We start from the raw sequence: 27,782 nt of genomic DNA on the forward strand, positions 1-27,782 counted from the left end.
TATCTTCAAGGCCCTCTGGTATAACTAAAAGTCGTAGATTAGATCTACTATTATAATTCTCAAGGTCCTGGAGTTTTTCCTCTAAGTGGGATTTCTCTCTATTAGCCTCCACGAGATTTTTCTGAATTGTAGTTAAAGAGTCCTCTAAAGAAGATATCCGAACTTCGGCTTCAGAGACCCTCAAAGGAATGTTGCCAAGGCACTCCTCCATCTTCGTAAGCCTGCTGAGTAAGAGTGAAATTTCCTGAGCCTGAGAGGATTTAAAGTCTCTTAGTTCCTGGAGGATAGTAACTAGGATATCTTCCATCGAGTTTGCTTTTGTAGCACTCGGAAGAGCAAGCAAGCCGTCATCTTGGGAGATCGGGGAGGCTTCTAGGCTTAGGGCTTGACTTGGAACTATCATGGTTTGCTTGCTGCTTGAGCCTGAGCCTGGGCTTGGGCTTATAGCTGGTGGCAGCAGAGGATGGAGGGAAAGGGAAGTGTTGGAGGAGATCACAGTTGGAACCGTTGGTGTGGGTGATGCAACATCTTCTAGCCTTGTCGGTATCTTCTGCGTTGTGGGGCTGCTTACTTGACCTCCAGTGTTGAAGACATCATGCTCTAAAGTGACACTTGCACTCCCCTGCTTTAATCCCCCGTGTGTAGGAGTACTTGAAGACTGTCCCTGCCGAAGAAGGGGTTTTGAAAAGAGAGGGTATTGTTTCGGGGTAGAGCGACTCTCGTGGCAGGTAGTAGAGGACATAATAGCAGCTATTACCGTTTTGTCCATTATTTCCATACTTTTACCCCCTGGTCCATTCTTGTTCCCTTGTCTTTCGCACCTTCCTCTTCTTTGTCGCCAACAGCAAGCAAGCTCAGCTCTGCAGATAGCTCAGACAAGGTCAGGCTCTCTACCTCTTCATCTTCTTCGCCCTCCTCTTGATCATTTTTCTCGTTGTCGTCATCCTCAGCCTGTTTCCTTAACACATTATACTTATTTTTCTGTATAAGTCAGTGGATTCCAGCGCCTTCTGTTTTAGGGCTTCTTTTTGTTGATTTTTCCTTTTATTTTTTCTCTCTCCTTTTGTGGTTGATGGAGATCTGATCGGAGTTGGGAGCTTAACCTCCTTTCCCAGCTCTAGCTTGGACTGTTTGCCCCTCACTCTTGCCGCCATCTGAAACGTATCTTTTAAATACGCTTTTAAATGCACTGGACTATACTCTGGAAAATTTCACAGCTTTTCAGATCGCTACTAAGTGAGAGAGCGAGGAGCAAGGTTCATGGGGTATGAGGAGGGTGAGTCAGCTTTCCCCCTTCACAGTTTTTCAAAGCTTTGCAATCACCATCAGGATTACAGTCAATGCACCGATGAGGAGTCGCAAGGAGGGTGCGGTACAGCAGAGCGAGCGCCAACGGGGTAAAACCCAGCGCGCCTTACCTCGCAAGCAGATCAGCAGACCAGCGTCCGGTGGCCAACGCCCCCAGTTTCCAGTTATTCGCTGTCAAAGGTGCAGCGGCTTTAATCACTCCATATAACAGCTGACAAGGCAGGTGCCGAGCAGGGACAGCAGCGTTGCTTTACCCCTTCACCCCCTTGCAGTTTTCAGAGCTTTGCAACCAGCTTTACAGACAGTGCACCAGCATGGAGTCTCAGAGGAGGGCGCAATACGAGCACAGCGAGCGCGAACTGGATTAAAACCCAGTGTGCCTTACCTTGCAAAGCGGACCAGCATCCAGCGGCCAGCAACCAGTGCCCCCGGTTCCCCGGTAGTTCGTCTTTGTAGGTGCCAGCAGTATTTCAGGTATTTCAGTCGCTCCGTATGGCGGGATGCCGAGCAGAAACAGCAGCGTTGTGTTGCAAACACTTTCCGGCACGTCAGACACACTGTTAACTCCGTTTGTCAGTAGAACAGAGGGCAGGGCAGAGCGAATTCGCACAGCGCTCGGCGCTCAGCCTTTACCTCCGCGGTCAGCAGAAACACTCCGAGAGGCTCCGTTTGGTCCCGCAGTATAGTTTCCCGAACTCAGCTCGGCTCCAGCATCTAACGAGGGAACGGCAGTGGCGGCGTTCTGTTCACGTGGGCGTGTCTACAGAGACCGAGGAAACAGGAAGCACAGCGGCGGCGTGGGTGGGTCCACGTCAGCCCTTTGACCTGTAACCTTGTCTAAAGTTTCCTAGGGAAAATGCATTGAATAAACACTTTTTCGTATCACCCTTTTTTCTCAGCCCCCCCCCCCATGACCAATTACCCTGTAATATGTCTTCGCAGCTGGATGGCTCCAGTCGTGGGTGAAAATATCTCGCAATAAACTTGCTTTCAATCAACAACCAACCTTGTACGTCCTCAATACACCCCTAAACGTTCAAGATAGGAGCTGATCAAAAAAGATAAACTTTTTGGAAAATTTAGTAATGATTCGTCAAACGACGCCAAAGTTATAAGCACATGGAGGGCTCCAGGAGGGGGGCCGTGCAAACTCCCTCCCAACATGAGTGAAGCCCCGGGTCTGCGGGGGCCCCAGCGAGCCCCCGCTATTATTTTTTAGGCAATAGCCCCCGGGACCTAGCCCACCCCGTGGTCTCATTAAAATAAAACGTGGGAACCCACAACCCCAGTGCGGATTGCGACGATATTTTTTTTTCTTTGTCCCTGAGGGTCCTTCTGGGACCCCCTGAGCAGGCCTAGGGTGTCAGGGTGTTTCTACCCCGCCCCCTTCTCTTGTTTTATACCTTTGTTTCTCTGTTTTCTGGTGACTCGCTTCTACCGAGTCACAAGATGGCTGCCAACACTTCCTGGTTTGGAGTGTTGGCAGCCAATCACAGTGAAGCTTGTGCTCGGGACTTAGGCTCCGCCCAGATATCAAATCTTTTATTTTTCTAATTTCTCAACAACTACTGAACGGATTTACACCATTTGAAAAAAAGGTCGCTTTCTGATCCAATCACTACATTTTTGACAAATTTGGGGTAATTCCGTTCAGAAGTATCGGCTCTTGCCTTCCACAAAGTTTCCTATGGGAAATTGATTTTTTGAGTCTTATTCTTTGAATTTCTCAAAAACTACCGAACAAATTTACACCATTTAAAAAAAGGTCACTTTCTGAACCAAGCTCTACCTTTCTTCCAAATTTGGAATAATTCCGTTCAGCAGTTCGGGCTGTAGCTCGTCGCACAATTTCCTATGGAAATTAACATGGGGAAAATGCGTTCTGGGACCCCCCTTGTTTCTCAGCCCCCGCTTGACGAATCACCCCCAAACTTTCAGGATAGGAGCTGACCTGGATAGACTTTTCTTTTTGAGAATTTTGCAACGATTCATCAAACGACGCTAAAGTTATTAGCAAATCAAAAAATGCTTTCCTATGGAAACTAGGTTGTAACTATAACTACCTACTGGCGACCACTAGTAGGTAATAATCCCCGCAGTACATACATGAGTGGAGTAATGTATAAAAAATCTGTACTTATGTACCTGCTGGTATTTTGAATTCAATAATTTTTTTGTCAAAATCGTTTTATTGCATTTTCAAAGATTAACAATGTATGAAGTCCAACACGGCTGTGCAGCAAGTCGAGATCTTTCGATATCTAAAGCAGAAACTCATCTTTCCCACAAGTTCCCGCCAACATCCTTGATAATTCCTGGTGCAACATCCTTCCATCCTCAAAGTACAGGAATCTAAAACATAACATGTCCCTCGTTGCACCATTACAATATAAGCCAATAACATAAACAAAATAAAAAATAACTATAAAACTGAACAATCCCGTAGTACAGGTTACACATTTCTATTGAATACAGAGGAGGTTGCGAAGCGGAAAGAAGCCTAATCATAGGTATGGGCGGGCATCCCATAGTCCTCGGAGCTGGGTGGGCAGGAATTCCACGCGTACAAAGAGATGTGAAACCCCAAGGCCCCCAGGGTCCTAGCGGGACCACTGCAGTATCTAAATTTGCCTGGAAGAGATGAAGGGCCTGCAGTCTCGGACCACAGCAAGGAATGGCATACCCTCCGATAAGAACTACACTAATGGACTCCAGATATATTCGAACCCTTTTTTAGAGTTTGTCATTATGTCAGTCATGTGTTCGAGGGCCAGTGCCCGCAACAAACGTGTGTGCCATTGGGTGAGAGAGGGGGCCTCTGGTTTCTTTCACGCTGCTGCCACCACCATTTTTGCCGCCCCCAGACATAACCACATGATGGAGCGGTCCCCCAGGGATCAGTGTTTCCAGATGGGGTCGCGCACCCCCAGCAGGGCCTGTTCTGGGGAGTCTGATATCGGGTATCCTAGTATCTTTTTATTATGGGGGAGAATTTCCTTCTGGAAGGGCTGAATAACTGGGCAATCCCACCATATATGACAGACGTCACCCAATAGCCTACAGCACCTCCACCATCTGTCAGAATTGAACATTTTATCAACATTAATATGAATAGTAACAGATTTTGACGGACTGCGACACGCTGGCTGATAAGTTAGGAGAACTAGACATGTGGACACTTCTGTACAATGACCTTTACTGGTCAAGGACACGTCAGTGGCACACTTGTCTACTCCATGCAGACACCATCCATGGGACACATGCCCCACCCACAGCACAAACACTGCTGGCCGATCACAGCTGCCAGCAGAAATCATTCTAAAGTTGCAAGAAGCTAATCTCCTTGTGGTGTGTGATCCAGCACACATGTCCTCCTGCCTTCCAGAAATGTCACACCTGCAGGACATTGAGAGTCTCCTAAACTCAGACTTCCAGTAGTAAAATGCAGCTTCCCGCAGAGCACGCAGTGGGCCATGTAAGAGGGTGGCCCCCTTAGAGCCGCATGAAGCACATCCCCGTGCACCAGCTGCCGGGACCCCTTCCCACCTATGTCCTGCACCTCTGTGGTGTCATTTCCGGTGCGCAGTGGGCTGGGGACAGGTGTTTATACCTGCCCTCACCCATTGCCCATCCTCTTTGTTTCCCGCTGGACACGCTGTCTGTTCATGTTGGGGTCATCGTCGTCGTAATGACGGTCCGTCGGGCTTTGAGGTGAGTCAGGGATGAGAGGTGTCACCGCTACCTCTTGCTGCAGGGGGTGGAGATTGGGCTGACCTGGTACTTTTGTGTCACAGTTCAGAGTTCATGAGGACCTCAGCCCCCCCACCCCCAAACAACCCAACCCGCCTTTTTGCCCCCTGAGCTACAGCTGGTGTGGTGACTGGCGGGACAGTCATGAGGCATCAGTCGTGAATGATGGAGAGTGAGTGCCAGGCGGGTTTGCAGGCATGTTGCTTTCGGTCAGTGCTGATTACCCCTGATTTGAGATGACGTCGCTCTTGTACTGGAAGTCAACGAGTTTCAAAGTGCCCATAAACTTCAAACCAGGAATTTGCCCACGGTCAAGCTATTTCGATCAAGTGGGAAGCCGGGAGTACCACTCCTGGGGGCATATGTATCAACCGATTTTGTATTCGCAAACGCTGCGAATCGCAAAAAAACAGCGTTTGCGAATACAAAATCGCAAAAGGAGATGTATGAGGCATTTCAGCCTCGCAATCTTAAGGAATCGCTAAATTTGCGATTTCTTAAGTTTGCGTAAGCATTTAAGAAATCGCAAATTGCGATTTCTTAAATGCAATGTAACACGCACTCAAGTTGTGCGATTTCTCCTTAAGAAATCGCAAATTACCACCAACTTCAAGTTGGTGGTAATTTGCGATTTCTGTGAAATATGCACTTTTTTGCATATTTCAAAGTGCCATGTGGTGCACATACATGCCCTTAGGGCATGTATGTGCGCCATATGTGCACAGATGCTGATTTCAGGGGTGCATCAGGGTGTCATCATGACACCCTTGCACCTTTGAAATTATTCTCAATTTGCGATTCGCAAACAGCGAATCGCAAATTGAGAAGGACTTCCCATTCATTGCTATGGGCCTCCTGGCCCATAGGAATGAATGGGAAGGTATTCCTTAATTGCGATTTCGCAATTTGCTAATCGCAATTAAGGAATTTTAAGAAATCGCAAAAGTTGCGCAATTTTTTTAATACATCCCGTTTTGCAATTCTCAAATAGCGATTCTCAAAAAATCGCTATTTGAGAATCGCAAATGGAGATGTTGATACATATGCCCCCTGCACACTTAACTTCTGCAACTTTGCAGGGAGACTAAAAGCTGTACCAGTGCACGATTGCAGCGTGAAGTCCTTGTCATGCACGTGCTCGCATGGGCAGGTGATTCCTTTGCAGCTCTAGCCTTGCATGCTGCTCTGCGTTTGGTTTAACTGGCTTGGGTGATGCATTGGAATGTGTTGCGGGCACGCGCCAAGGGATGGGATTTTCGATACCATGCAACACCATACACGTAACCTGGTTTTGGCATCAGGCCAAGGAGCGGCTGCGTGACTCTCGGGTTCTGGAGATGGTTAGTTTGTTGGCCTTTCTAGAAGTTTGTTGCAAGCTTGCACATTTTGTGGTTCCGTTCTCCTATGGCAACATCTTTAATACAACAGCTGGCCTGACTTGTTCATTAATGTAGATAACAGAGCAACATCCCTGTGGCCAGGTGGGCCCAGCGTGAAGGGCGGACATCTTTCTCACAGTTTGGGTTGTCACTTGTGATCAGGATTTGTGGAAGGACGGGTTTCAGACCCTTATTTTAATTTCAAGTAACATCATTGTTGAGTGATATTAAAGAGTGCCAAAGTTAATAACTCCTTTGCTCGTCAGGCAAAAGGGCTGCGGAGTTGATAGTATAAGTGGAGCTGAACCTAACGGTTGGTGCGTCAAGTCTGTTGAATCTAAGGGGATATTACGAGGTGTGTGAAACTGGTGCTTAGGAAACCCAGATGGAGCACGGGCGTAGATTATTTGTCAGTAGGTCCACAGCACTCCGCCAGACCACCCCTAGCACTGGGATTAAATGTACCCCGTTTGTATTACTAGGATATTGAAAATCCATATGGTCATTTCCTCATATGGGTCAACAAGCTCCCATCGCTCAGTCCTTATAGGCACATTAGAGCGCACCAGGGTCCTCTATTTGCTGCTCTTTCTAGGTTCCCAAAAAGGCACCATGTGGCTTCCTGGGTTAAATCCTGGGGTTTCTTTTGGCACAGGCCTCATAAGTTTATGCTTCAATACTGGCCTAAAACAGAGAGCGTGGAAGGGGCATTTTATGCAGCCTGTTCACACAATGGCGGGTCTACTCAGCCTTTCACCCTTCCAGGGTCATTAAAAATGAGTACCATTGAGTTTGGTGTCAAGAAACATCGGTAGTCGGTGCCAAGATACCCTTCAGGTGGCCATGTGCGTAAATATACGTTAGGATTAGCACAGCCATCCGCAATGCTTGTAGGCTTGACACTAGCTCCTCTGATTGGCCACCTTCCTTAATACAGCAATGCATACAGATGGATGCGCCTGCCAATCCCAGCGCGGAGATGACTAAGCACAGTCTGAAGCACTAGATAAAACACGCTTGTTGTCATTGAAAACTGGCATTTTAACAGCATCAGCGGCGTGCACCCCTTCCCTACCACATTTACAGAAGTATTTCCTGGTGAGGGCATTACTGGCCTCTCTTGAGGGCATCAAGCAGGAGCCCTCTGGGGTGTTATGATAGATGAACAACATTATAGTTTAATAATTCAAACACAAGGGAAAGTTTCATACAGTGGATATCTCGACCAAATGTATTTCAAGGTGCCCTTATGTCAAATGAATGTACAAGTAAAAATTCAGACAATTGTCTAGGATCACACAAAGTAGTCAAGCAGGGAAGCCATGATTAACCCCAGGTTTATGGTTTCATATTACACAAGATGTCCCTCCTTGAACAGGAGTAGCTGCAGGAAGTCTATAATACGGCTCCAGGCCATCCCACTGCTGTGAGAAACCTCTCTAGATGCGAATACAACTGCTTGAAACCTTCACAAAGCGGCAGCAAGTCCAGTTGTTGCTAGTTTGACTTGAGTCACATGCAAGTGCGTCAAGTGAGCTGGACCAAGTACCTAGGTCACGCACAGGGGGGCAGAGGGGTTCCAGTAGGATCTGCATAAATGCGGGCTGCGACAAAACTTGAAACTTCAACTCTGGGATTCCGACATAATGTCTCCGCACCACTCAGATTGTTAACAGTTAAACTGCATTTGAAGATTGTCAGCTGAACAGCACAGTATTCAACTGCATGTGGGAAATTCCTTTAGGGAATTAATAGACACATTGCAAGGCCACATGTTTCTAAGCGCCAGAAGCTCGGCAGTCACGTAGCTTGGTGAGGACGGTCATCAACGTATAATCGTCTTTTGTGCCCGCTCTAGCAAGACATCTTCACTCTTTCTGCTAACGGGAGCTGCTATGTTGGATGAGTAGCGGGTGGTGACATGTGGCCGGCAGGTTGCTCACTTACCATGGCAGCTGCAACAGTGAGTGGTGCCTGCTGATAGCGCGGAGGATATGAAGGTAGATGAGCATTCCCAGGTCCCCTCGGCTTTCAGCCACATGACCCCTTGCACAAGGAGGATAGAGGGGGATTACAAAGCGCATAGGACGGGTGAGGGCAATGGCAACACAAGACGGTTAGTTTCATGCTGAGAAAATTGTTTTGCATCATCAATGACAAAAACTAGGAGCTAAACCAGTAAACAAGGCAGGACTTTGATTCTGATGGTGGGCAATTCATTCCGGGGATAAAGCAATTGGACTAGGGCCGATGTCTGGATTAAGTTAAGGCCTGCTGTGTCATCATCATTGATTTACTACAAAGTGCAACGGATGGGGAGCATATTAGTTATCCCAGTTAGCAGAGGTGTATAACACGATGAACGGGTACACATGATTTGCCGAGGCCTCATTGATGCTTAGTTCATAAAGAACAGCCGACACGTGTTTCGCCCAGGGGCCGGCTGGCCAGGGCTTTCTCAAGGCAGATTATCTCTCGTGTCCGTTTCTCGTTTCCTTCTGGTTCTAATCTTACTTAACGCAATCATTTGAGCAGCTGCACTGCATATCGACCGCAGTTTTTTCCAGTAACGCAACGCGCATCTATCCGCCTGATAACCGGCTCTTCTTCAAAAATGTTGACTTCTTAAATCAATCACAAATATAAAACCTAAACTAGAGATAATCTGCCTTGAGAAAACCCTGGCCTGCTGGCCCCTGGATGAAACATGTGTTGGCTGTTCTTTATTATTTTTTCATTGGTCTTCAATAAAGAAGTAAAAGTCACTTTAACTGACCACTCTACTTCCTGCACCTACTGCGCTCAATACAGACTCTGGGATGAAATTACCCTAAAAAACTCATATGATTATGAGGGCACAAACCAATCACATACTTGAATACTTACCTTAGAACAGGTGGCCTCTGGGTGAAACCACCTTTTTGGTATGTGCCACAGCCCAAATTGGGTCCTGACGAATTGTGTGTGAACCCTGGTAACACCCATCATCTGAAAAGGCTACTTGCTGCTTAACATGTGTGCTGTGGTTCCAATGCTGGGAAACACTGGGTTGGAGCACAAATGGTTACAACGATTGAAACACATTTGGCATTCCCATTATCCAAGAAAGGGCAGGTATCTGTACACATTGTTCCCCTCCTGTCCACCATCCCAAAAGCTTTTCCATCCACTGTCTCCATTATGGTATTCATCAGCAGAAGTATGGAACTGGACAACTTGCGCCAGGGTGGGGACATTTAGCGGGCGACACAGCGTCTAAAGATCGCTGGCAAACGGGGAAGGACTTGCAGGCAATAAGGCCATGTAATGAAGCAGCATCTAGGGGTACAGACCCCTCCCTCCGATCTCACTAAGATGTTAGGGTGATGGGATTCGCAATGCTACAGGTGTTATATTTGACCATACAGGGGCAGAAGGATACATTGCAGAAATCTGTGTAAATAGAGCGGGGGCCAGTGCTATAGAAGATGTGCACCGGGTAAACATGAGAGTATGGTAACTGATCCTGAATTTTGAAGGGGCAAAAAAACCTCTCAGCAGCCATTCAGCCAGGTGGGTTGTGTTAGTTTGCCATGCCAGAAAGTGTGCCGTGGCTCCAACAGTGTCAAGAAATATGGGTTTGAAGCACAAATGCTGACAATTCCAGAGCACAGACTGCACTCCTATCTAAGAAGGTGCAGGTAAACATGCTCATATTTTATTCCACATCCTCACAATCCGAAAGCCCTGGCGTTCATTTCAGCACCTGGATACCTGCAGCAAAAGCTGGCTATGGGCCATATACGCTTGGGTGGGGACACCGGCATGGCGACACAGCATCTGAAGATCGCAGTCAGACTGATGGGTGGTGCAGGCAAGAAGGACATGTGATGTAGGAGAATATTTGGGGTACCCCCTAGGGGACCTGAGGACTCGCCCCCCTGTTGTTACATCCACCTTTGTCTTGGTTTAGGTGGGGAGATCCACCTGGTGTCTGCATGACAAAGCTTAAATTTGATGTGTCATGTGTTTCCGATGGGTGAGAGGGCAATGCCAAGCTGCTAGTTCAGGCGGGGGTACCGTAGTTCACAAGATTCTACCCTGTCCCCGCCCAATGACCCTCTACAGGGGGTCCATAATTCACTTGCTGGTGCAGCAGATGGTTATAAGTTTGAACCCTCAAATTTGGGACTCGCTAAGTAGGGGGGGTAAGCAAGTCAACCCCCAAATGTAAATGTATATTCTTGCACACTGTGCACAATGGATTATATCACACAAAACTGTGGTTACAATGAGAGTAGTAGTTTTAAATGCTCCTGGGGTCCTCTTTCCTGTTGGCACTGCACTCCCATGCAACTGGAGGTCAGGGGGTAGAGGTAAGGGTATTGGATGCCCCAAGCAATAACTTGAAAAGGGTATACAGCTGTGGTTAAAGAAGAGAACAGTAGTTCCACCTTCCGGGGAGGACATCAGATTCCTACAAAAAGGTAAATAAAGCCATGTACAAGCCAACCAAGTGGGAGGGCATGGTTCAACTCAAATTCAATATAAAATAAGAAGGGCTTGGTAAATTAGGCATGGCCTCTTTCGTGTAAACACCACATGGTACCCCGATAAGGATGGTGCACACCTGTCAGAGGTAGATAAGGAAATGGTCCACCTAGAAGGACTAACGCCAGGTTGCAGGTGGTTATGGAGCATGCCGTGGTGGGGGAGCCCCGGATATGATGGCGGCCACATCCTAGGCATTGGCAGAGTTACAGGGTGATCCAGAGGCTGATTGGAACAAAGGGGTACCCTTTCATGAGCATAGAGGGGTGCCTTATGCCAAACCCCAGGAGTCTTTACGGCAGGACCCTGGATGAAAATGTCAGCGCCCCGCTAGTCCTTCTGGCGGTTGTAATCCTGAGCAACCAGGGGCTAGCCTTGCAACACTCCGCTCCTAAAAAGGCGTGAGTAAGCGGATGGACTGGTGGTCCACGGTATTTAAGGGAGATAATGCCCAGTAAATGGGAGCACGGATTGGATTGGCCATGGTTGGCTCATCAGGCAGGCAGGGCAGCTTAGGTTAGTCAACACTGCCTGCCCTTGGATCGCCCGCAAGTTAACCCACCACGTTGGCATACTTCTTGTATGAAATAAACCTGCAGCAAACAAAATTTGTGTGGACTGATTATTTTGTGCAGGGCAACCAATTACTGCTAAGTGGGTGTTGCCGATATCGTCACTAAGGTTCTTTCCAGGACGCAGAGACTGCAGCAAGGGGGGCTCTCACAGCAATGACTGCAGAGGCCTCAGTGCACGTGAAACACTGCGCTGGGGACAGACATTCAAAAGGAGGTCAGATGCCCAGAGATGTCATCGGAGTCCAACACACTGCGGTACAAAGCAGCAGAAAGCGGCACCGCCCTAGAGGTGGGCCTCACTCGCCACAAGGCTATTCCTGGGGGGGGGGGGGTCACCTGCAGGAGGCGTAGGGTGTTAATATTGAACATTACTCATGCACAGCTGTAATGGCGCAAAGAGTCCTTACCATCGCCTCGGGCACTGGAGGCTCGCGCAGCTGACGGAGCCCCCCCTCAGCAATCTGGGGACAGCAAATGGGGACATAGCAGCGAGGTCTTCAAAGGCAACTGTAGGGTGCAGGGCAGTGCCTTGTATAGGGGGCACCAAAGCTAGGGGTGTGACAGAGTGCAGGGGGCAGTGCATTGTATAGGGGGAACTGAAGGGCTAGAGACGTGACAGAGTGTGGGGGTGCATTCTATGGGGGACACTGAAGGGTTAGGGGTGTGACAGAGTGCGGGGGACAGTGCATTGTATAGGGGGCACTGAAGGGCTAGGGGTGTGACACAGTGCTGAGGGGGGGGGGCAGTGCATTGTATGGGGGCACTGAAGGGCTAGGGATATGATGGAGTGTGGGGGAAGTGCATTCTATGGGGGCACTGAAGGGCTAGGGTGTGACAGAGTGCAGGGGCAGTGCATTGTATGGGGGCACTGAAGGGCTAGGGATGTGACAGAGTGCGGGGTCAGTGCATCGTATGGGGGCACTGAAGGACTAGGGATGTGACAGAGTGCGGGGTCAGTGCATCGTATGGGGGCACTGAAGGGCTAGGGGTGTGATAGAGTGCCGGGGGGGGCAGTGCATTGTATGGGGGAACTGAAGGGCTAGGGGTGTGACAGAGTGCGGGGGGCAGGGCATTGTATGGGGCACTGAAGGGCTAGGGGTGTGACAGAGTGCCGTGGGGGGCAGTGCATTGTATGGGGGGCACAGAAGGGCTAGGGGTGTGACAGAGTGCGGGGGCAGTGCATTGTAAGGGGGGGCACTAAAGGGCTAGGGGTGTGACAGAGTGCGGGGGCAGTGCATTGTATGGGGGGCACTGAAGGGCTAGGGGTGTGACAGAGTGCCGGGGGCAGTGCATTGTATGAGGGGGCACTGAAGGGCTAGGGGTGTGACAGAGTGCCGGGGCAGTGCATTGTATGGGGGCACTGAAGGGCTAGGGGTGTGACAGAGTGCAGGGGGCAGTGCATTGTATGGGGGGCACTGAAGGGCTAGGGGCGTGATAGAGTGCCGGGGGGGCAGTGCATTGTATGGGGGCACTGAAGAGCTAGGGTGTGACAGAGTGCCGGGGGGAGTGCATTATATGGGGGCACTGAAGGGCGAGGTATGTGACAGTGCCGGGGGGCAGTGCATTGTATAGAGGGGACTGAAGGGCTAGGGATGTGATAGAGTGCTGGGGGAGTGCATTGTATGGGGGCACTGAAGGGCTAGGGGTGTGACAGTGCCAGGGGGAGTGCATTGTATGTGGCACTGAAGGGCTAGGAGTGTGACAGTGCCGGGGGAGTGCATTGTATGGGGGCACTGAAGGGCTAGGGGTGTGATAGAGTGCCAGGGGAGTGCATTGTATGGGGGCACTGAAGGGCTAGGGATGTGACAGAGCGGGGTCAGTGCATTGTATGGGGGCACTGAAGGGTGAGGGATGTGACAGTGCCGGGGGGGGAGTGCATTGTATACGGGACACTGAAGGGATAGGGGTGTGACAGAGTGCCGGGGGGGCAGTGCATTGTATAGAGGGGACTGAAGGGCTAGGGATATGATAGAGTGCTGGGGGAGTGCATTGTATGTGGAACTGAAGGGCTAGGAGTGTGACATTGCCGGGGGAGTGCATTGTATGGGGGCACCTGAGGGCTAGGGGTGTGACAGAGTGCCGGGGGAGTGCATTGTATGGGGGCACTGAAGGGCTAGGGGTGTGACAGTGCTGGGGGAGTGCATTGTATGGGGGCACTGTAGGGTTAGGGGTGTGACAGAGTGCGGGGGGCACAGCATTATATAGGGGGCACTGAAGGGCTAGGGATGTGACAGAGTGCGTGGTCAGTGCATTGTATGGGGGCACTGAAGGGCTAGGGGTGTGACAGAGTGCCGGGGGAGTGCATTGTATGGGGCAATGAAGGGCTAGGGGTGTGACAGAGTGCCGGGGGGGCAGTGCATTGTATGGGGGGCACTGAAGGGCTAGGGATGTGACAGAGTGTGGGGGCAGTGCATTGTATGGGGGGCACTGAAGGGCTAGGGATGTGACAGAGTGTGGGGGGCAGTGCATTGTATGGGGCACTGAAGGGCTAGGGATGTGACAGAGTGCGTGGTCAGTGCATTGTATGGGGGCACTGAAGGGCTAGGGGTGTGACAGAGTGCCGGGGGAGTGCATTGTATGGGGGCACTGAGGGGTTAGGAGTGTGAGAGAGTGCGGGGGCAGTGCATTGTATGGGGGCACTGAAGGACTAGGGGTGTGACAGAGTGCCAGGGGGAGTGCATTGTATGGGGGGCACTGAAGGGGTAGGGATGTGACAGAGTGCCGGGGGGGGCAGTGCATTGTATGGGGGGGCACTGAAGGGCTAGGGATGTGACAGAGTGCTGGGTAGTGCATTGTATGGGGGCACTGAAGGGCTAGGGGTGTGACAGAGTGCGGGGGCAGTACTCTGAAATAATAACACTATTTCTGGAGGCCCTCACACCTCGCTGTGCCCTGTATGGACCAGTGGCATAACGAAACTTGAGGGGGCCCCCCTGCAAAGTACATGGAGGGGGCCCCCCATTCTCCTCGCCAGTCAAGAGCCCTCAGGCCAGCGACCCGCCATACTGCAGGGGCTCACCCCAGCCATAAAAAAAGGATTCTGGTTCCTCTATTGGTCACATCCGCCCTCTCATCGAGCGATTTACATACATCAGTAAATGCTGCTGCGCCCTCCAGCAAAGTTACATAACACTGCCTCCAGCCGGCCCACCAAACACATCCTCCTACTTGATGAGCCACCTTCAAGCGAAGCCCTCTCAGTTAACCACCTCCAAACGCAGATCACTTCCGTCGTGCCTGCTACTAACTCATCCATTACACTCTACCCTCACCCCTATGAAACCCGCAATTATGCTTTTCTGCCCGCCTTTAAAACCACCCCTCGGATGTCACTGCAACCCTGTGACCGCCGCCTACTGCTCCCATGTCCATCACCCACAGAAAGACTGATGACCGGTCACCATCTAACCACTGCCTACCAGTAAAGACAGAGCCTTTCAGCTGCTGCCCTCCCCAATGCCACTATGGAAGTTTTAAAAATGTTGAACAATCTCTGCAACTGACCACCTCAAAACATTTCTTCCTGCCAGCCTCTACGGCATCAAAGCCGTTCCTGCTACTTTTCATCCTCTGCGTGATGCACACAATAATATCAAATGTACAAAGGGTCAGATTTTTGTTTCCTCACGCCAACATTAATTTACACTATGTACCCCACTAAACCATACCTGCTGTCAAAGGCAAACCAGATCCCATATGTAGCACCAGTCAACAAGTACTCCAAGGACAAACACCAGAGAGAATGAGCGATTCATGAATGAAACCTACAATGACAACGTAGCATTTCCCCACCAACTGTTAGCCCAGCGAAGTCTGCAACCGCACAGTAGCCATCAATACCAGCAACGTCTAAAGCGCATTTCCACTTCCTTTCTTTGGCAGCTCCTGATACATATACGTATGCCTTCTGGGCGCCATCTACCACAGACCACAGCATTCTTTGTGTCCCTAAGACTAACCGAAGGCTGTCGGTGAACGCTTCTCTTCCCCCTTCCTTACTAATAACTAATGGAGGATAACGAAAAAATATATAGTATTTTCTTATGCAAATAGCGTATCAAGCACTTACTGCCCGCAGTCCTCGCCAGATCCACCCAAATCAATATTCTGCTATCGCACCATCCTGTCACCCCTATTATTATCTGAAGATATTTTTTTATCCCTTCCTTGAACTGGGAAAAGCAATACTTTGCACAAAAACAAGTCCCTTTAAAACCTTTGCTACTTACAGACTCGCAAAGCACTTCCTTGTTTTACTAACTGTTGTAAAGCAAACGGATAACTCATTCTAGGATTGGGATTATTGTTTAGAGGTGTGGAAGTTAATACTGAGACATGGGATGATTTTTTGCATACACTCGTTCTTCCCTGCATGCGCACACAAAGCAACATTACAATTTAGCTAAACAAATTGTTCAGAAATGTACCGGAAGGTAAAGAAACAGCCCAAATAATTTTTACAAAGAAAAATAGACAATCGTCAACTTTATACCCCATGACATAAAAGCCTTAGCGTGCACAGCTTGCTCAAATCCACGCTACCTAATTCTACCAAACTCAGCACATTTGAACATCTCATAATTCCATGCCACACAATTCAACTATAAATAATTTAACCCTACATTCCATACCACATAATTACAATCCTAAAAATGAAAAAATATATATTTCTACTTCCCTCCATACCACATAAGTCCACATCACATAATAACATTCCACACAACTTAATAGCACTCCAAACAACATAATTCCACTCCACGCAACAAAATTTAAGTATACATAATTCCACTTCAACCTATATAATTATACGTCACACAACATATTTACACTCAACTTTAAAACACAGAATTACCCTCCACAAAATACAACTATGCAACATGCTACATAATTCCAATCCGCACAATTATACACCACACCATGCCACATAACTCCACACGTCTCACAATTCCACAATTCATCCCCACACAATTCATCACACATAATTACTCCACATAATACCACTCAGCACCACATAATTAACCTCCACATAATTATGCTCTCATCCATATTGCATAAATACACTCCACATAAATCTAGTCTATGCCACGTAGCAACATTCCACATACACTCGTTCTTTCCTGCATACGCACAAAAAGAAACATCACAATTTAGCTTAACAAATTGTTCAGAAATGTACCGGAAGGTAAAGAAACAGCCCAAATTATTTTTACAAAGAAAAATAGACAATCGTCAACTTTATACCCCATGACATAAAAGCCTTAGCGTGCACAGCTTGCTCAAATCCACGCTACCTAATTCTACCAAACTCAGCACATTTGAACCTCTCATAATTCCATGCCACACTATTCAACTATAAATAATTTAACCCTACATTCCATACCACATAATTACAATCCTAAATATGAAAAAACATATATTTCTACTTCACTCCATACCTCATAATTCCACATCACATAATAACATTCCACACAACTTAATAGCACTCCAAACCACATAATTACACTCCACACTACACAATTCAAGTACACATAATTCCACTTCAACCTATATAATTATACGTCACACAACATATTTACACGCAACTCCAAAACACAGAATTACCCTCCACAAAATACAACTCTGCAAAATGCTACATAATTCCACTCCGCACAATTATACACCACACCATGCCACATAATTCCACACGTCACAATTCCACAATTCATCCCCACACAATTCATCACACATAATTACTCCACATAATACCACTCAGCACCACATAATTAACCTCCACATAATTATGCTCTCATCCATATTGCATAAATATACTCCACATAAATCCAGTCTGTCACGTAGCAACATTCCACATAACTACACTTCACACCATGCCTCATAATACCACTCAACATAATTTTCACCCAGCAGCGAACACTTCCACGTCACACATTTCAACGCTACACATTTCCATTCCACACCACATAATTCAACAACAAACTACATAATTCAAACCAACAACAGAATTACATAACACACCACATACATCCAATCTACACCACAAAATTCCACATCATGCTATAATATTTAACAGCACACCACATAAGTAAACTCCACTACATACTACTCCACAACGCAAAATACCATTCCAGATAATCTCATTCCAAGACACACAATCCCACTCCATGACACACAATCCCACTCCACATAATTCCAGTACACTCAATACCACACAATTACTATCCACATAATTACATTATTTCGCTACACAGATCCAATCCACACAATACAATTCCACAACTAACAATTCCAATCCAAACCACATATGTCCACTTGACACCACACACATTCACTCCACTCCAAGCAGAAAACACACAGGTAAAATACACTGTGCTTTACAATGTCAATAGCTCTAACTCTCACAAATGCGAGACCAATTGCATTGCAAATGCTTGTTTACCTTCCAATGCAACCGAGCAGATCCTGTTCATTTTTTTTATTTTTATTTATTTTATGGAGTTTTATATAGCTCGAACTTGACCCGTATCGGGTATCATAGCGCTTTACATGAGCACCAGTTGCGTTACATGAGGACACATTCATATTTGTTAGGCACAGGTAGATTAAGTGATTTGCCCAGAATCACAGGATGTTCAGCGTCATTGTTGAAACTCGAACCCAGTTCCCCAGATTCGAGGTCGACCGCCCTAGCCGTTAGGCCAACTCCTCTCCCAAGTATGAGTAAGAATAGGCATAAGAAGGGCTAAGCAGAAGAGCTGAAGTATTTAGATGTAAAAGTAGTGGAAGGTAGGTTCAAGTAGGAGTATGCAGGAGTAAGAGTGCAAGTAGGAGTAGGTAGGACTAAGTTAATGGTAATAAGGGCATTGGTAAATACGGTAGCAAAAGTAAGAATAGCAGTTAGAAGACGTAATAGGAGTAAGAGGAGAAATGAGTAAGAGCAGGAGGAAATAGGCGTAATAAATTGTAAGTGGAAGCAAGAGTATGTTGGAATAATAAAGCGTAAGAGTGGGAACAAATATGAGGTGTAAGAGAAAGGTAATATTAAGAGGTTACGTAGCACAGTAAGAGGAAGTATGAAACCTATGAGTAGAAACAAAAATCAGCAGTAGGCATAAGTAGGAAAAGTTAGTAAATTAAGTGCAAGATTGATGAAAGTAAGATTGAAAGAGACCAAGATGAGAAAAGAAAGACAAAGACAGCAAATCCTTCCATAGTCTTCTACGACTCCAGTGCTAACAAAGCGCCACATGCTTTTCATTTTATGCACACATCAGATGAAGAGCAAGGACCTTCCATTAAGCACTATTGTAACACGCTTCAGTTGGTAACTTGCGTGCAGCTGAAATAGGTACAATTTATGTGTTTTATAGCGCTCACAAACCGCATAAGTGTGTTTCTTGGCACTATTTCAACAAAAGTTAACACTATGCCACTGGCAGAGCTGCAATTTGTTTTATTAATGGGTTGCACACAGACCGGTCTCTGTGACGTGCTGTTCGATGAAAAAGTGCAAGAAAAGACTTCTTAATACCACGCGAGCAGCACTTCAGAACTGTTTAGATAAAGCTTAGCCGATGCCCGGGAGCCGAATAGTGATTTTTGTGTGTCTCTGGTGCCCAGTAGCAGTGCGTTTACCCCGAGGGCCACATGTGGCATGTTCTGATTTGAACTCACCATTATAGAGAGAATGTAATACTAGGTCATTTATTGTCACATGCAACAAGGGTTGTCAATCCCGGCCCCCTTTCTCTGTAGTCCCCGGCACCTGTTTAGAGGTGGACAGGAAGGAGCCCTCTCTCCTTCCAGCACAGCAAGCAATACCACAGAACAGCGCCAAGGCCAACACAAACGGCCCCCGGTAGCTCAGCTCATGTGCCCCGGTAGATGTGAGGCTGTGAGCTGATGAGTAAGAGGTTTAGGAGCAGGGTGAGGAGCTGGCAGCCTCCACCAGGGTGGAGCAACAGCACCGAGGCGTCTACAGCAACAGGGGACGGGTCTCCTCAGCTCCGAAGTGTGAGGCCAGCACGTGGGAGCCATGCAGCGGCAGCCAATGCTTGTGAAGCAAGTAATCAAGCATTGGCAAAGGTAAAATAAAACCAAGCTAGTGCCAACTAACACGAAGGGTGGGACGGGGAATGGTAAAATTGGGGGCAGGAGGCAGGCCCGGCTCCAGGAATTTTTATTTGGGTGGGCCAAGGGTACATTCGGGTGGGCCACTGCTGGCCTGATTTATCGCTTATATAGCTAGCCAGGCCTGCTTCTGGGCCCTCCTTTATCTCTCCTTACTCTTACAAGGCACAGTAAAACGCACTCTTTTCAAAGTCTCTTTCTAAATGTTATCACTCTCAAAAAGTGCTTTTCTTCCATGCAATGTCCCTTTGATGGGAAGAGGAAGTTTCTAAGGTGGGAGTATCAAGCAAGTGACACTACCCGGGCTTCCTCTGTGCGAGCCTTCAGGGAGAAACCCTCTTCATTACTACCTCCACCTGACCCCTGACTCTGCAGCGCACTCTCTTACAGGCTTGATTATCCACTTTTCTACCACCCTTCTCCATCACACCTTATCTCACACCTGACCTTGGGCCCTAGCCCCATATCAGCCACCATTCAGTTCCACTTTCACTATTCCCAGTAAAAAACAATAGTAAAATCACCTTCAAACTTGAAACATTGAATATAGCAGTAAAAATAATTAGCATGCATGATAAAGTATGCTCCACAGTTGTCCTAATCACCAGAAATCACCAGAAATGAAAACAGAAAGGCCATGACAGGGCCGGCTTTATTGCTGGTGCAAACGTCTTTTTGACCTCTTTTTTGACCTCTTTCTCTGTAGATTGCTTAACTACCACCCTCCAACAGTACCCTTCATCTCGCCATAGCCACTCCCCCTCATGGCCTCCTCCTCAGACTCCCTAACTACAACCCTCCACCAGTGTCCCCCATCTTTACACCCCATGACCTCCTCCTCAGATTCCCTCACTGCCACCCTCCACCAGCGCCCCTCATAGCTTCGTATATCCCCCCACTCCATGACCTCCTCCTCGGATTCCCTGCCACCCTCCACCAGTGCCCCTCATCTCTCTGTAGTTCCCCCCCTCCATGACCCCCTCATCATATTCCTTCACTGCCACCCTCCACTAGTGCCCCTCATCTCTCTATAGTTCCCCCACCCCATGACCTCCTCCTTGGCTTCCCTCACTGCCATCCTTCACTAGTGCCTCTCATTTCTCTGTAGCCCCCCCACCCCATGACCTCCTCCTCATATTCCCTCACTGCTCCCTCAACCAGCGCCCCTCATCTCTCTGTAATTCCCCCAGAGCCCCATGACCTCCTCCTCGGATTACCTCACTGCCACCCTCCACCAGTGCCCCTCATCTCTCTGTGGTTCCCCCCCACCCCTGACCTCCTTCTCAGATTCCCTCACTGCCACCCTCCACCAGTGCCCCTCATTTCTCCATAATTCCCCCCACCCCCATAACCTCCTCCTCAGATTCCTTCACTGCCACCCTCCACCAGCACCCCTCATCTCTCCGTAGATCCCCCCACCCGTGACCTCTTTGGATTCCCTCACTGCCACCCCCCACTAGTGCCCTCAGCTCTCTGTAGTCCCCCCACCCCATGACCTCCTCCTCAGATTCCCTCACTGCTCCCTCCACCAGCGCCCCTCATCTCTCTGTAGTTCCCCCCCACCCCATGACCTCCTCCTCAGATTTCTTCACTGCCGCCCTCCACCAGTACCCCTCATCTCTCTGTAGTTCCCCTCCACCCTGTGACCTCCTCCTCGGATTCCCTCACTGCCACCCTCCACTAGTGCCCCTCATCTCTCTGCTGTTCCCCCCACCCCGTGACCACCTCCTCTGACTCCCTCACTGCCACCCTCCACCAGTGCTCCTCATCTCACTGTAGCTCCCCACCCCATTACCTCTTCCTCGTTTTCCCTCAATGCCACCCTCCACTAGTTCCCCTCATCTTTCCGCAGCTCCACCCCCACTCCAGGACCTCCTCCTCCTCTTCCCTCACTGCCACTCTCCACTAGTGCCCCTCATCTCTCTGTAGTTCCACCCACCCCGTTGACCTCCTCCTCTGACTCCCTCACTGCCACCCTCCACCAGCGCCCCTCATCTCTCCGTAGCTCCCCACCCCATGACCTCTTCCTCGGATTCCCTCACTGCCACCCTCCACTTGTGCCCCTCATCTCGCCATTGCCCCTCTCTCATATCCATTCCATTTGTTGTACAGCGCTACTCATATGAGTGTAGGGTGTCACAGTACTTTACATAACAGCACGCATTATACAGAGACAATAAATCAGTCTATGGGGAATGTCACATAAGCCAATGAGGATTACAAGGTGTAGAAATCAAGTCATCCATACTGGTGGGCAATATATTTTACGGGGGTTTGGACTGGGGAAGCACACACTCAGGATTTAAAGAGTACTCCAGTGGTTGGGGGTCAGCTTTACTGATTAAAATGTATAACTGCCCAAACAAACTCTTTTTGGCAACATTAGAATAATGAAGGAATGGAGAAGTTCTAACTATATCACAATACAAAAAAGCGAAGTTTGTATGCAGCTCTTTAAAGACAGTTCATAGGTCACTGTCCTATGTTAGGATAGTAACTTCTGAACTGCAAGTAACACAAGGATATCTGTGACAGAGGTAGTAACCCACTGAGCTATTCCCATAAAATTCAGTTTATCAGCATTTAAAAACTACCAACAGACAAATGGTTACTCTGCAGCAGGATCGTAAATCACCAGTTATCTGCACAGTTTTTATTGTAGTTGTACATCCGTGGCAGATTCACTGGGAGGGCCATGGCTCATGTTTGGGTGGGCCTGGCCCACCCGGCCCACCCCACCCTCTTGAACCGGGCCTGGCAGGAGGTAACACATCCTGCACTTGTTAGTGGTGTGAGACAAAGAAAAGGGTCAGCGACAGGAGGATATTTACAGCTGGGACTAATTAAAGTTCCAGATAACCTATCTGTAGAAATGTAAATGCAGCATTTTAAAACATATCAGGCATTTGTTATCAACCCACAACATAGCATGTTTTTTGGAGCTCACAATGAAAACTCACAATTAAAACTGCTAGACTCACCGACAACGCTGCAGAATGTGATCTGTCCTGCTCCTTACTTGTCTAACCTCTCTCCCTGAAAGCCCCGGTGTTTCTGAAGAGTGCAGGGCCCATCCTTGTTCCGTCCGGGCTCTGACTGAAGAGAAACAATGTAACTTGTTACTTTGTTTCTCTTCAGTCCTGCCCTGGGTCTGCGCGAGGAGCTCTGAGCAGGCTGCAGACTGCACCTGCTTTCTAGAGCAAGCATTTCTCTCCCAGCTCTTTACCGAAGAGCTGAGGGGGCCCCCTTCACCTAACCGAAGACTGGGGGCCCCCCGCACCGCGGGGGCTGCGGGGGCGTTTGTTACGCCCCTGGTATGGACAGACCTGCGGGACAGTCACTGGACCTAACACCTGCAGGTTTCAGGATCCGATCCTAAACAAGCATCGGCAAAGCAATGGGTCTCACTTTTCTTACTCATGCGATGGCAAAGCCAAGGGGCCGGTTTCCTTTCTCTCAGCATGATTCACCCTTTGGCTTCAAGAGTATGAGATGTTGGAGTAGGTGGGGCTCCTGTGAGAACAGAGAGCATTCATAGAGCTACCCTGTGCCCTCAAAGAGAAGGTGAGAAACATGAGTCCGGAGATGAATGTACAAGGCCTGAACCACAACACACTGACATTGGAGGCGTTGACAATGGCAGTGTCTTCTGCTGCTAGGGAGCTTGTGACTGCTTGTGTTTACTTTGTGAGCCAAAGCCTGGAAATGCAACAACGTGTTATTGTTACAGCAAAGTAACACAAACACACGTGAAGGGAGATTTCTGAGCAGTCTTAGACACTTAGACAAACAGCATGCATTTCCTAAACAAAAAGCTGAAAAAAGGCAGTTATAAATGCTGCATCAGACCGTCCAGTTCGGTAATAAGTTTGTTTAGATAAGACTGGCATGTCAGACACATGGCAAACACAAGCCAGGCATTTACATAAAATACGGCGTCATTTAATCAAAGCTCAAAAGATGAAGGCTGCCACTAACTCTGAGAAATATAATGCTGCTAAAAGTTTCATTCGGGGTGAACGAGACGTGACTTTATGTTTAAAAAACCCACGTTTTAAAAAACTTTTGGCACAAACAAAGAAAGATTGTTCGATGCTGCCAGATACTGGTACAAGTGCCTGGCACCCCAAGGGGGCAGAGGTGAGGGGCTAATGGAACTCTAACCTGCCCCATCTCCCTGGCAGCTGATCACTCAATGAAGGATGTATAAAGCGCCATGTCACCCGTGAGGGCCTCAAGGCGCCAAGGCGCTGATCCATAGAATGGACATCACTTCATTCCCAATAGGTTCATTGTGAGGGCGACAGGTGCTTCACCTTCCAGGTAACTCCCGCCGAGGGGCTACATGGCACTCCTGTAAGGCTGCCCGGGGGGGGGGTTGCGCAGCAGCCCCCCCCTAAAAGGGCGGCCGCTTTAGTGCCACAGGAAGGCACAGGGGTGAGAGGTCTAGTCCCTGGGTCCGCCAGGGGAGACCCCAGCAGATGGCTACTTCCGGCAGGGGTGGGGAGGGGACAGGGATATTTATTAGGGGTGGGCGGAATTTGCGAAATTAACTTTCGCAAATTATCGCGAAAATTTTTAAAATTATCGCAAACAAGCGGAAATATCGCGAAGATGCGGAAGTTTTTTTCCGGCATGTTCGCGAGATTTTCTGCATGGTTGCGGGTCGCCAACTTACCCATGTGGTTGCTTGCGGGCGCGGCCATCTTGTTTTGAGTTTTTTCGCGGTGCATGATCGCGAGAAGAAAGACGTGATCGCGCGACGCATGACGTAACTGCGGGCGCGAACTGTCGCGAGACAGCGCAAATGGCTAAAAACAATACAACATCTCATGGAGAACGCGACCAGATCAAGAAAACTTGTCGGCGAACGCAGGGATTCAGGTAAGGCGATCGCGCGCGCGCGAGAATGTATTATTTTATAGCGCGAGCAAGAAACAAATTATCGCCAAGCTGCGGAAACCGGAATTTTTGACATTTTCGCGCTCTCCGCGGAACGCGAAAATGTCAAATTATCGCAATTTCCGCGAACGGAACGAAATTTTCGCCCAGGCCTAGTATTTATACGGTCTCCGCCCCTTCCTCGGTTAGGCGTGCACCGCAAGGATCAGGGGCAACCAACAATGGGTCATGATGTGCTGCGTAGCTCCGTGCACTATCCCAGGTCATTCTTGTATACTAGCACAGGCCCCATGCACAGTTACTATTAGGTTCTGATTCCTACACGCCTACACTTTATCACATTATTGTACATTCAGGACACAGGTTATTCGTTTTACCGACGGGCAGCAAGGGGTTGGGGAGGAATTAGGATTGAAGGTTCTGCAGGGTGCTTGTGCCCTGGCCACAGCAGGTTGTGGATGGTGATCTCTAAGGGCTTAGTAAAGGTCTTAACAACACACCTGGGCTGATTCACAGGCAGGGGTGGTGGTCCCTACCCCACTTCACATGATTCTCCCTGTCGGGTCCGTCGCACAATCTTCGTAAAGGTCTTTAAATTACTGCCTCCCGTGTCTCTGCCTTACTGTGAGCATTATGCGAGCGGTCAGAGCATCAGCGGGGGGGGGGGGGGGGAGCACGCCTTCCACGGCGTTGTGGCTGTGATTCCTGATGTGCCTCTTGGAGTCCTAGTACTGCTTGTTTAGGTGGAATGATGAGTGTTGTTTACTGGTCTTGGGCGATGGCTGAGGAGGCTGAACATGGCAGCACCCCCTGCTAAGTGATGTTCCTGGCGAATTGTGTTGACCCAAGGCCGTAGAGTGAGTCTCTTCAGATCTTGCAGTCCCGGCAGGTAGGGTACTCACGGTGTAGGTGATGTATTTTCATTGGCTGGCTGCCTGGCAAGGAGATATTTTACCTAGGTCACTTACATCAGGCGGAGATGCCCAGTGGAAGAATGTGGGGGCTGCACAGAACTGCACAGGTTGGATGGCGGCAAATTGTGGCTGCACTACTGCAGATGGCAAAGTAAACCTCACTGATTTCAGGCGGGGTATGGTGGTGGTTGTGGTCCAACCTTTTCTTCCTCAGGATCACTCCATGCCTCTTTAGCGGTGCTCGTTATCCCATCATTAGCATCTGCTGCAGCGGCTCCACAATCATAGGGATGGGAGGGAGCACTAATCCGGTCAACCACAAGAGCACATTTTGCAGTCAGAGTAGGGGGAATTGAGTTTTGATGGCATGGCACCGGTTGCTTCAGTCATGCGCGTTTCCCGTGGCAGTTGTCTGCGAACATTCAGAATGCATTTAGGTTGATAGCCGGTGTTTTGCCTTCCAGAGGTGTTTTAGCTCAGGCTTGGCAAGCATGGGTTAGTTGCCTGTGGTTTGCCCTGGGATTCAGGTTAACAGGCAGGTCGAGCGGCAGCACTTAGAGGGGCTTGGGTCCGACCTCTGGTTTAGGTGCAGTTCCTGGTAGGTTCACTTAGTACAAGGTTGTGGAAGTGGTCATCCAACGAGGGCGATTGGTCCATATGATTAAGGGAAACCCCTGGGTAACACTTTTGGCCTACAAAATAGCAGGAGAACAATTGGCTTTCCCAGTATTCAAATTAGAGAAGAATTTTACACGTTGGTTCTCCTCTGAGGTTACTCTGTCCTGTCTCTCCCTGGTACACTAGCAGAATTTTGGGAGGGCAAGGCTTCACATCGGGTGGTGACTGTCGGAGGGTGATGGACACACTCCGACTAGTGCCAGACTCAGATAACTGAGGAAAGAGGAAGTAGAGCGGGCTTGTCAACTCTTAACTCCACCCGCATTGGCACTTCCTGGCAGGAGTGGCTTGTCATAGGTATTGTTCTTCAGCCAGGCAAAGGCAACATTGGACCATCGCCTATTTTTAGGTTGCAGGTCAATTCAGTCAAAAATCCACGGGGTATTTAGAAAGGATGGGGGCTCCTCTCCTGATGGGGCATGCTGGCCGCCGGTTCGGTTGGGCTAAGACTTGTTGTGGCTGGACCTGGGAGAAGCCCGGTATCAGCAGGCTGTAGGTATAAAGGCCTAACTTGAGCCATGTGCAGTTTCGCAGAGCAAAGAGGTTTTGGCGTCATCAGGCATGGTCTTATACCGCCAAGTCCACCGGGTGCCTGAAGGGAGATGGGGTGCATCTCTCTCGTTTAGGCATGGATCTTTTCCTACTGGACCTAGGAGAAGCTTTGGCAGCAGCAGGTTGTATGTAAATGGGAATATCCCAGTGGGGGGCCCCGGTAGTGACGGTGGCCACTTCCAAGGCTGTGGAGGAGTTACAGGGCGATCCAGGGTCTGCACATACCAAGGGGTACATCATGCAGCAGCACCGTGGGGTGCTAAGCCAGGATACCCAGGGATGTTTTAGCGTTGTCCCCTGGAAGAACGACGGCGCCCCGTTAGCCCGACAGGCGGTTGTGGGTCTGAGCAACCGGGGGCTGCCATGTATGCTCCGCCCACCCCTCACGGGGGGGCGTGTGAAGCAAGTGGACTGGAGGTCCACGAATGGGAGGGGTGGCCCCTCCCAATATTTGGTATACACCATTTGGCGTTGCCATGGTGACTTTAGGCTTATCAGACGGGCAGGCGGCATAGGGGCTGGCCTGCCCTGGGATCGCCCGTAAGATAACCCACCATGTTTGCATATTGGTTATGCTAATAAACCTGCAGCAATATTTCTCCACTTACAATACAGTGTTGTGTGGTTTATTTATGTACTTATGTGTTTTGTGACAACTGTTGCCGATATTGGCACTATGTAAGGCTGCCCGGGGGGGGGTTGTGCAGCAGCCCCCCCCTAAAAGGGCGGCCGCCTTAGTGCCACAGGAAGGTACAGGGGTGAGAGGTCTAGTACCTGGGTCCGGCAGGGGAGACCCCAGCAGATGGCTACTTCCGGCGGGGGCGGGGAGGGGACAGGGGTATTTATATGGTCTCCGCCCCTTCCTCGCCCTCTTGTCCCTCTCGTTCGCCTTGCCCGCCCCTCCGCTTACCCAGCGTCCGGAGGTACAAAGGGGGGGGGTTTAGGTTTTCTAACATGTTACTTTGTGTTGCAGGAGGAGTTACAGGGCGATCCAGGGTCTGCACATACCAAGGGGTACATCATGCAGCAGCACCGCGGGGTGCTAAGCCAGGATACCCAGGGATGTTTTA

Source organism: Triturus cristatus, chromosome 12, assembly GCF_964204655.1.
Source record: "Triturus cristatus chromosome 12, aTriCri1.1, whole genome shotgun sequence".
Taxonomy (NCBI): domain Eukaryota; kingdom Metazoa; phylum Chordata; class Amphibia; order Caudata; family Salamandridae; genus Triturus; species Triturus cristatus.